General features: G+C 39.3%; 1 protein-coding gene across 1 annotated transcript in view; it reads right to left on the bottom strand.

The window, feature by feature from the left end:
- Positions 1-12,133, bottom strand: part of hoxb4a (homeobox B4a) — a 342,957-nt gene that overhangs the window by 239,006 nt on the left and 91,818 nt on the right. The window lies entirely within an intron of this gene.

Below are 12,133 nucleotides of genomic sequence, written 5' to 3'. Positions count from 1 at the left end.
GATAAAAAAAGTGGGAAAGTCTCAGACACAGGGCACAGTAAGCAAGTAGTCCAAAAACAACAGAATTTATTTAGTAGGAGGGGCTTGGGAACTGGAAGTTTCTACACAAGTGAAGTGAAGCTTGCTCCGGAAAGTAAATGGCATAAAATAAAGTAAAATAAAATCCTAAAAAAAAACATAAAAAAGTAAAACAGGAAATATGAAAGCTGAGTAGATTTCACTTGTGTTTATTATGTTGATTTCATAATAGAATTGTATTATAGAACATGTAACAGAGAACAGATTTCAGTTGAGAACCAGTTTGAAATTTTCCAAAGCATCTGAAATCCAGCAAGTGCTGCACTATGCAGACTGATTGCATATCAACAACTTCATACAAATTGTGGTCAAATGTGCTGCCATAAAAAGGAGTCAAGTTCGAGAGAAAGAGGCTATCCAAAGCATTTCTACATTTCACCAAAAACATTTTGAAAAATCTTTCCACATAACATGATATTTACTTCCAGGAGTGCTATGTATAACTGAATGTAGCTCCTGTCAGGGAGTATAGCATGATGATACTGCTATTGTTTACCAGCCAAGCAGATCATCTGTAACCAACAAAAAAACTGATATTTTCACCATGCTTATCATTCTTTGACTAAAAAAAGCTTTAATGAAAACAACTTTTTCATTTCCTCCTCTTTAGATGTTTAGATGATCTTCAGCACCTGTCAGAACCTGTCAACACCTGCTGCATAAGGAGGTTAAGTGATGAGTGAAGGAAAGGTAAACATATGTCACCACAAAATTTGTTGTGAAAGACTTGGACCTTTTCTCAGTAGTAGAAGGCTCACATTTCCACTCGGTTGACATAGTCTTTTACAGTCTGGTATACATATCACATGTTCAGTTTTCTTAAATGTGGGCTAAGAAAATTATTGTCAAGTTGCTTGTTAAAATTCAGTTATAATTATCATTTTCCTGGAACTTTAGTGGACACTAAACTAAAAGCTGTTGTGTTAACAAAAACATTTCTTTGTTACATTTTTTAGTTCTCTTTTGTGAATTGGAATAATAATTCCGTTTGGATTGATTCTCAAGAACAGGTTCAATACAAAAAAAAGAGTTGGACAGCATGGATAACAGGTTATTTAATTGTTGTCTTGCATCCTTGATATATAATTGGAAACTGGCCTTTTTAGATATTATTGAACTCATAATCCACCAGTCATCTCCATCAAAGTCACTTCTGACATGTCATCAAGAAGTATTGTTGCTCATGCTGAATGGGTTATGAATGGGTAGCTTTACTGAATGATCACAAGGAATTACATGTAGTAACCTCACAGCTTATTTTCTAAAAATATTTGGAATAATTGGTGTTTATTTTGTCTTCTTCATTTTGATTAATATTGACAACAAACTTATATAAGTCTAATAGATTTAATATAACTCTCACTGATATATTTGACCTGGATCATTGCTGCCTCTTTAGAACTCTGAGTAATGATCCTGCTTATAGCAATGAACTATACTTTTGGAAACAATCATGTAAACATCCTCCATGTCAGTAATTAAGATAAGAATGGACAAAGTAATGGCAGAGCTCAGTCATAGGTGGTCATAGAATGAGGATGAACTCTGCAAACTTTTATTTAACCAATAACCCCATGCCTGGAGGGAGAAAAATAGGAAGAAATATAGTCTGTGGCAACAAATAGTAAGGTTAACTGGAGTCAGCAGGAGGAGCTGACAGCATAGGAAGATAAAACAAGGAGCTCAGTGATGAGTCACAAACTATGGCAAGAGAAACTGTGAACTTTCAACCTTAACGTGATCTGTTAACAATACGTATACACACAAACATGACAAAATGCTCCACATGAGTGTCCACTTGAGCTATAAAAGTAGAATGAATAGCTTATGAACAGAAAACCCTGCAATTGACCCAATCATAATAATGTGACCAATGGATGTAATGAAAGATGTCAGTCATGTTTGGAACAGTGTGATAAAAAGAAGACTGACAACCCATTCTTTTATAATGCATAATGCTATGGATTCTAGCCTGAGGGTCCCTAATGGTTGCCATTAAGGAAACAATAAAGGTATAGTGACAAACGTGCTCCGATCACACCATAACTAAATTTAGAGTGAGCACAGACTTCATAACATATGATACATTGATCAAAGGTTTTTTTTATCTGTCAGGCTACGGTTTGGTAGTAAAGAGCACATTATATTAAGATCGATGAAAAGTAGTGTAATGTAAAGTGTAACCTATTTGCACAAATGTAAGTTCCACCTCAACTGTCTCAGGTGTGCTCATGGCCTTAGCTTGAGCACACCTGGCTCACAAAGCCTTAGCTTTCGTGCTGCTAAGAATATCCATGTTAAGTAAGCTTGTGCTACTGCTGCCATAAATAGCAAAATTACCTAAATTGTTTCATTACTTTAAATTTGTATGTATTATGGCAAGTCTTTTGAGCACATATTCCATATTTTTTATGTTAGATGTTAGTTTTTTCAGTAGTTCACTCTTTGTCCATTCTAGCTGGACATTTGGTCATCCTTGTTTGGCATTGTGTTGTCCTAGTTGAGCAAAAAAAGTTTTACTGTTAGCATTTTTTATACAACTAGTGGTACTTTTGCACAACTAGTTTGATCAACACTGGACAATGTTGCCCCTCTTAAAAGGAAGGTAATCAGTCAGAAGAGTTTGACTCCTTGGTATAATTCACAGCTGCTTTAAAGCAGACTGCAAGAAAACTGGAGAGACAGTGGTGTTCCTCTAATTTATAAGAGTCTCAATTAGTCTGTAAAGATAGTTTAATAACGTATAAGAAAGCCCTTCGTAAAGCTAGAACTGCTTATTATTAATCATTCATAGAAGAGAATAAGAATAATCCCAGGTTTCTTTTCAGCACTGTAGCCAGGCTGACAAAGAGTCTGAGCTCTGTTGAGCCATGTATTCCTTTAACTCTCAGCAGTGATGATTTCATGATATTCTTTATCAATAAAATTGTTTCTATCAGAGAGAAGATTGATGAAATCCTTCCCACTATTATCACTGATGTATCATCAAGTAGTGCAGCTTTAGAAGTATCTTTAGAACCTGAATTGTATTTAGACGGCTTCTGCCCAGTTGATCTCTCTGAGCTAACAACAGCAATAGTCTCTTCTAAACCATCAACTTGTATTTTAGACCCAATCCCAACCAGACTGTTCAAGGAGGTTTTCCCCTTAATTGACACTTCCATATTGGATTTGATCAATCTGTCTTTGTTGACAGGATATGTACCTCAGACTTTTAAGGTTGCTGTAATTAAACCTTTACTTAAAAAACCTACTCTTGATTCAGAAGTTTTGGCTAATTATCGACCTATATCCAATCTCTCTTTTTTGTCTAAAGTTCTTGAAAAAACATTTGCAGTTCAACTTTGTGATCATTTACATAGAAATAATCTGTTTGAAGAGTTTCAGTCAGGATTCAGAGTGCATCATAGCACAGATTTATTAAGATTTATACAGTAAATTAAGAATCTTCCTCACACATCGGAGAAAGTCATGGAGTTCCTCAGGGTTCTATGCTTGGACCAATTCCTTTTACTTTACACATGCTTCCATTATGTAACATTATTAGACAGCATGGCATAAATTTCCATTGCCGTGCTGATGATACTCAGCTGTACGTATCTATGAAACCAGATGAAACCTACAGGTTGGTCAGACTACAAGCCTGTCTTAAAGACATAAAGACCTGGATGACTCAGAACTGTCTGTTTTAAATTCAGACAAAACTGAAGTTGTTCTCTTTGGACCTGAACGCTTCAGGGAGAAATTGTCTAGTTATATAGTTACTCTAGATGGTATTTCCTTGGCTTCTAGTTCTACAGTGAGGAACCTTGGAGTTATTTCTGACCAGAATTTATCATTTGACGCACATATAAAACTGGTTTCTAGGACTGCCTTCTTTCACCTTCGTAATATTGCCAAAATCAGGAACATCCTGTCTCAGGGTGATGCAGAGAAACTAGTTCATGCATTTGTTACTTCAAGATTGGACTACTGTCATTCTTTATTATTGGGCTGCCCCACATATTCTCTGAAAAGCCTCCAGCTGATCCAAAATTCTGCAGCCAGAGTTCTGATGAGAACTAACAGCACAGATCATGTTTCTCCAGTTTTAGCTTCTCTTCATTAGCTCCCTGTTGAATTCAGAATAGAATTTAAGGTTCTTCTCCTCACATATAAAGCTCTTAATGACCGAGCTCATATCTTAAAGATCTCATTGTAAGATATTTTCCTAACAGAGCACTTCACTCCCAAACTGCAGGTTTACTTGTTGCTCTCAGAGTTTCTAAAAGTAGAATGGGAGGTAGAGTCTTCAGTTATCAGGCCCCTCTCTTGTGGAATAAGCTGCCAGTAAATGTCCGGGAAGCAGACACCCTTTCCACTTTTAAGATTAAGTTTAAAACTTTCCTTTTTGATAAAGCTTATAGTTAGGGATGGCTCAGGTGACCCTGAAACATCTCATAGTTAAGCTGCTATAGGCTTCGACTGCTGAGGGACCCTATCTGTCACACACTTGTGGAGAGGTAGGACCCAGATGCAGCTCTTTGGATTCACAAAAAGGGTTTATTCCAAAAAACAGGGAGCAAAAGGCAAGAACAGAAAGCGCAGCAGAGCTGGATTCAAAAATACTTAAACGTGGAACAAAAATCAAGACTATGAAATACAAAACAAAACTATGATTAACTGTGACAAGACTATGAATAAATAACTACGAACAGGACTATGGCTATGAGGCAGTTGTTAGAAAAATTAACTAACAGACAACGGTATGAAACCAAGAAATCCCTCAGAGGCCTCAGAATTTTACTTGCAAGGGGAGAACAACACACGAACCTTCTCTCTGCAGATTCACAAGAGTTCTCCAACGAGTGGTTGCCTCCCTTGCTCTTTTATTAGGTGACACACACACACATACATACAATCCTCTATGTGCCCAGGTCTGGCATATCTCCTGAGTTTGGAGGCATCTCCTTATTTGGGGAGCTATAAAGATAACGATCAGTGGGGAGACAACATTCCTTCTTAAAACACAGTTCTCTTTGTCTCCCAACTTCTCCTTGTGAAGTTTTGATATGAAATGGCCTCTTTGGCTGTGACTTTTATTTAATGATAATAAGCAAACTTTTCTGACATTTCCCTCCTGTTTATCATCAATAAATGTCAACCTTCACATCAGTATCTTACAAGTCCTTTTAGCTTTCTGTAAGAACTTCATTTGTATTACAACCTTATCAATTTACACTCAAAAGGTTCTTCATTTTATTTCATCTAAACACAATTATTGTCAGCTTCTTGGACAATGTGCGACATTGGATATAGGTCCGGATGATATTCTTCATCTTCTTCGTCCTCCTGGAGAAGCAACGCTCTGAACTCAGAAGGGTGTCCCTCTATGGTCTGGACCACCAACCTGGTACATAGAGAACGGAGACAAGGCACACAAAAATACCCGCACACTACCAATATTGCAGTAAATACTGCTGCAGTCATCATAAGTGATAGAATCATGGCACAATATCTTCCAAACATATTCATCATGTTAGACCATATAGAAGTGCCAACTCCTGAATGCTCCTTCAATTCTTCAGATAGGACGCTTTCGTTAAAGATCCACCTTGTACTGTGTTCTTAGGTATCAGACGTTAGAACACGCTCCTCCTTTTTCAGCCAGGAAAGAAGGACACAGACAGTTGAAAAATTGAAAGATTCTCCTGATGATTCTCCTGGTGACACACATTCCATTTAGTTCCGAAGGTATGCACCTTCCCTGCTTCAGCAATATCCTTTGCTGCTTAACAGTGCCCTGATGGACCTGTTTTGTTTTTCCCATTTCCCATAAGTCTCCCAACCTAAAATAGGTAGAACCGCAAAGAGACTTATGACCAGTCCTGTTACCAACAATCACTTTTAACCTTTCTTTTTTTCTTCTTTTCCTCTCTTCTCTGGTGCTCTCTGCCTCTTGCCCTGCTAAGTGCTAGAGAGATGTCCCTGCTTCACCAGCGTTGAGTTTACCAGGATCTATACACCTGGTCCACTTTGTAGCTGGACTTCCCTCTCTAGCAGTCAGGGGAAGGCAAAGAGTACCTCTTGTGTATCCAAGTATCACGTCTCTCGACCTTGACAGCGGTTGAGGTGTTTGGATCTGGAATGGGCCTTCCCAGCTCGGTTTGTTCCACACCTTCCTCTTTATCACCTTCGTGAAGACCCAGTCTCCGATGTTAAGCTCTGCTCCAACCTGTAATGGCAAAGTCTCATTCGGAACATTATTATATTGACTTATCTCTTTCGTTTCGAACATCCTTTTCAGATAACTTGCTAGAGTGTTGTTGGGGAAATTTAGTAATGCACAGAGTCAGTTATTCTCTTCTGAAGAGATAAGAGGCTTTTATAATAATATCTTGCAAAAGAGAACAACACAGTACAAAATACAGAGTTTCTCTGATTGCAAAAGGCAAAAACACAGTTATATTGCCCTCTTATCACGTCGTCTCTCTTTGGGTATATTTGATTGTTCTTCTATCTTCCCTCCCCAACCATCAGTTGAGGTTACCCAGACACAGTCGTAAATACCAGCCTAACCCTGTCCCCCCTAAAGTGCAGCTATGTCATTATAACCAGCCCACCATTGTAAAGAGGACTTTAAGAAAAACAGGGCAGGGTGGTACCTTGCAACTCGGTCATTTGCAGTTCATGCACAGTAACACTCAATACAATGCATATAAGAACTAATTTTCCATTGCAGTGTCGTCATCCTCCTACTGGTGGCATGCAATTTAGCTAGGTCTGGGATATAATATGGTCTTCCATACATTATTTTGAGTTAAAGATTGACCTTGTGTGGGAGTTATCCGCATGCTTAGCTGAACTAAGTCTATGCAATCAGTCCAGTTTCTCCCTGTTTCTTCCATTGCTTTCCTCGGTTTCAGCTTAATTGTTCCATTAGTTCTTTCCACTAGCCCTGCACTCTGGGAATGATAACCACAATGTTTTTTCAAGTTTATGCAGAAGTGGTCTCCTATCTTTTGGATCACTTCATTGATCACTTCAAAATGACTTCTATTATCACTCCTGATAATCTGTGGAATCCCAAAAGTAGGTATTGTTCTTTTGCATAAGGCTTTTGCTACTGTCAGGGCATCTGCTGAATAACATGGAAATATCTCTACCCATTTTGAAAATGCATAAATTATTACCAAGCAGTACTTCTGGTTGTTACATTTGTTTAGCTCGATAAAATCCATGTGTATTTCTTGGAAAGGATACTCTAGTTTAGGGAATCGACCTCTTCGTGGTCTTGTGTTTCCCTGTGGATTATGTTTCATGCAGATCTGACATTGTTCACAAAAGTTTTTTGAATAAGTAGTAAAACCATTATGAGTATAATATTGTTCTATTATACTCATCCCTCCTGTTGACACATGGTAAGGCCCATGTGCCACAATTGCTGTCCATTTATACATGGATTTTAGCAAGATTGGTTTTCCAAACGGTCAGGTGTAGATGTCATCTTTCAAAATTGCTCCTTTATTGCACCACAGAGTTCTTTTGCTGTCTGGTGCTTGTTGTTGCATGTCTTTTAAAACATAATTTTCCATAGTCATAGTTAAAACGTCATTGCAGCTTCTTTTGCAGCTTTATCTACAAAATAATTTCCTTTGCTTATAAAGTCTGTTCCTTTTGCATGTGTTGCACATTTGCAAACCACAATAGCTTTTGGTAGTAATATTGCGTCCAGCAAATCTTGCAGCAGTTCTTTATGAGTTACTGGCTTTCAAGTGGAGCTTTGGTAGCCTCTGCTTCTGCTGGTACGCAGTGGGATGTGGCCACCGGATCCAGTCTTTTAGAGAAATAAGCTATCGGCTTACTTTTGCTCACTTTATTTCCTGTGTCTGCTACATAATGTAATCTTGTTTGCATTTCTGTTGTGACTTTCCTGCCACTAGGTTGTCATCCACATACGCCAGTATCTAGCTACCTTGGGAGAGGAACAAATTCGGCTTAACAATTTAATATAGCCTCTGCAAAGATAGTTGGACTTTCTGCATACCCCTGGGGCAGCCTTGTAAAAGTGTATCTTTTCCCTTCAAAAGTAAATGCAAACCAATACTGAGAGTCTGGATGAATTGGGATAGAAAAGAAAGCATTACTCAACTCTATCACAGAGAAATGAGTTGACTCTGGTCACAACTGGTTTAACAGTGTGTTGAACGGCTGAACTGCCAGCCTTTCTGCTCATCAGATCTCCAGTCAGTGACGTCTTTGACATATAATGCTGATTGGTTCAATTGTTTCCAGTCTGTCCAGAAATTTATGGCCATGGACACATGTGGTGTCTTCCCATATTGCACCAATCTATTCATTTCCTGGGTAAGAGTACATAAACAAAAACAGTTGTCCTCTCTCCAATAACATGCAGTAAGAACAACTCTTTGTGGGCCTAATCGACAAAAAGCCTTGTCAAATGCATAGTCTGGACCAGTGGTTCCTTAAACCTCACTGTGACATGATAACCCCCTGGGGGAGAGGTGCTCTTTGGGTGACGAGTGACTTCAGCTGTCAGATCAGCCAGCTGATTTACAGTGCCTGCTATATCGACAGTTGGTAAGTCCAAGGACCAGTGATAGTGTGGTTCCCCAGAGCCTTGTATAACAAGGGTCCCTGCATATTGACGTGCCAACATGGCCCCATTCTCTGCTGGGTATATGACAATTTTCATTTTTTTCCATAAAGTTTCGTCCTAGTAGATTAAAGGGGCAGGCTGGGGAAAGCACCACTTGTCCCCAGGAACTTCCACCTTTTTCTGGGAATTCTAACTTTATTTTGGTGGACATAGGTTTCTTTTGCACCTCTCCACCTGCTGATCTTACTAAAATGCTATCTTTAGATGTGGGGAACTTGTGGCAATCATCTCTCATCACAGTGCGGCATGCTCCTGAATTACATAAAAACACATATGATTTCCCTTGTACAAGTAAAGTAATTTGAGGCATGCTATCAGCCATTGTGCAGATATCCACTAAATCCAACATCTCATCCACCACTAGTGGTTCTTCCTTTCCATTTTCTGCACTCGGCTGCCCTCTGTCTAGTCATTGTTGTTTCTTTTTTTTTCTTTTTTTATTAGGACAATCTCTGCTAAGATGTCCTAGCTTGCCACACAACCAACACTCTATATCTGAAAACCTTCCTCTTCCCCTTCCTCTGGTGAAACCTCGACCTCTTCCTCTTTCTCTGTCGTCCCAGCTTGGACCTTCCATATAAATCACATCTGCATCTCCTCCCAAATAATTATCACAGCTGTCTGCCACAAACACATCAGCTTTCTTTTCTCTATTCTTCTTTTTTTCTGTGTCACTTTCTCTGCATGCATGACCTGGTCCATGAATTGAGGAAGAGTGGATCTGTGGAGGTGTCACAGGAGTCAATGACTCCCCTCCCCCTGCTCCCTCCACAGAGAGTATGGCAGGGCAAAAGCACCAGAGATGGAGGGTTTTTTTTTTTATTATCTTCAGGATGGACAAGCACATATTGTGCCTTTTTCCTTTCTCCCTTTCTCTTCCCCTAATTTCCTCTTATGAGCTTCAGCCAACCACACTTTTGCAGTAGTGGTTTTGGGTCCGTCCTGTTTTCGACCTTTATTTTTATCTTTATCTTTTAATTTGTTCACCAGCATTTGGCACTGAGGGACAGACAATTTACTCAAAAAAAGATATTTTCTTTTCCAGTGATTTAGGTATTGACATGAACCGGGGCGTTGCTGTTCCATAAATTTACGATCCCCCTCCCCGTCCATCGTACCATTCACATTCCCCATTTTATTAATATCTTTGTCCTTAATGAACGTCCGAGTTTGTCTACTTCAACAGTCAGTAACGTTTGTTGACACCGTTAGGTTCCCAGTTACTCTGTTGCTTCAACAAAACTCCGTTCCAATCATTCGTTCCTTTCTCTCATACACACGCTCCAAAAGGCTCCTCCACTCACACACTCAAACCAGCGCCTCTCACCCTTTCACATGCACACTCAAAACAGCGCCTCTCACCCTTTCACGTGCACACTCAAAACAGCGCAATTGCACAATACAAATACTAACACACTTAAACACACAAAACACATTCAAAAACAAATACTATAGACTTACAAACACCGGGTACCCATTAGGTAGGGATTTTAACCCTCCTTTTCCTTAGGTAGGGACTTTAACCCTCCTTTTCCCATAAGGTAGGGACTCGAACCCCCCCCCCTTATTTTTGTCTCAAAAAAAAAAAAAAAGGAAAAAAAACACCCTTTCTTTTAGGCGGGGACTTTAACCCCCCCTTAACACTTATTTTATTTTTTTGTCTTTCTTTTTTTCTAAACACCCTTTCTTTTAGGCGGGGACTTTAACCCCCCTAAACACTTATTTTATTTTTTTTGTCTTTTTTTTTTATGTTCTTAGGCGAGGACTCAACCCTCTCTTATATTAAAAAAAAATGTTACTCACGAGTCAGCTGTTTTTTCTTTTTCTTGGTCTCATCCACTGTCCTTTGTAAAACTGCGCTTGGATGCCGTCATTTGTGAGGAGTTCTCCCGGAAAGGGCCTTCTCTTGCGAACGGAGAATTTTAGCCCCGTGCGTCTTTCCTCCGACCTAGTCGGGCTGTGCACAGTCTACAGAGTTTCGGCCCTCCTGGTAGAAACCCTCGTACAAAATGTTGGATCCGGCTCGAAGGACCAAAATGTTAGAAAAATTAACTAACAGACAACGGTATGAAACCAAGAAATCCCTCAGAGGCCTCAGAATTTTACTTGCAAGGGGAGAACAACACACGAACCTTCTCTCTGCAGATTCACAAGAGTTCTCCAACGAGTGGTTGCCTCCCTTGCTCTTTTATTAGGTGACACACACACACATACATACAATCCTCTATGTGCCCAGGTCTGGCATATCTCCTGAGTTTGGAGGCATCTCCTTATTTGGGGAGCTATAAAGATAACGATCAGTGGGGAGACAACATTCCTTCTTAAAACACAGTTGTAATTGTAATTTGGTGATATATAAATAAAACTGAATTGAATTGAATCAGAACCTTTTCAATTGAGGTTTTGTACTGCAGTTGCGCTGCAGTTGTAGCCAAACTGGGTAACTAGTGCATTAATGTCAAAATATTGACAGGTTAACTTGCCTCTACTGATCCTGCTCACTAACTAGTGGGGCTAAAAATAATTGACAAGTTAACTAGTGTGGCCCCAAATACCCACACTACTTAGAGACACTTACGCTTAATTGGTGAACTAGTGAGTGTCACAATCTTCACAAAAAAATTGTGAAAACCAAAACGCTCTAATTATTTGCATAAATCATTAATAAGCAAGAGAAAAAAACTTTTGTGTTGTATCTGGGCCCATTGTCTCCACCATAGCCTCAGTGTTGTCCACCTTGTGTGTGTGCCAGGCAGGAAAGAAGGCTACAGTATGACCAAAGATAAGTATTCAACTCACTTCAGTTTTTATATACCAACAGTTAGTAATACTACGTGAGTAATGTGTCGTCTGAAGCCAGTTTGAACAGAGTAAAAACCAAATGAGTTTTCAGATTAGTTTTAAAGGTAAAGAGGATATCTGTCAATGATTTATTGATGCTTAGTGTAATATCTTCCCATAAATGTGTTCATTTGTTTCTATGCATGTTTTCCCCTCTTTTTGTCCCTTGATGTCCCCTTTCTCTATTCATATACCTGCATGTATGTGTATGGGTGCTTCCTACCTATTACCAACCTGACTGGCAATCGGTCAGTCTTATTAGTCCACCTGTCTCAGAAAAACTTAACCTCTGACTTATCATCAGTTCACAAAATCTTTGTGTGGCAACACATCCCTTGGCCGCTTAGAATGATGTATTATGAGCTTTTGTCCTTTGTGCTTTTTGAATGTTTGAACAAACTGATTCTCTGTTCTGCAGGTTGCACAAAATGTTTTCTATTTCTTTCCAGCCTGCTACTGCTTACACCACCACTCTGCATTGTCTCATCAGCCATTGAGTCCTCCTACTGAGCTCTTGCCAGCCTCCCTCTCTACCTTAACAACAATCGCTCTCAG

The sequence above is a fragment of the Leuresthes tenuis genome, unplaced genomic scaffold (genome assembly GCF_036924035.1).
Source record: "Leuresthes tenuis unplaced genomic scaffold, fLeuTen1.0.hap1 SCAF_17, whole genome shotgun sequence".
Classification (NCBI taxonomy): Eukaryota; Metazoa; Chordata; class Actinopteri; order Atheriniformes; family Atherinopsidae; genus Leuresthes; species Leuresthes tenuis.
This window is presented reverse-complemented; position numbering and strand designations above follow the sequence as displayed.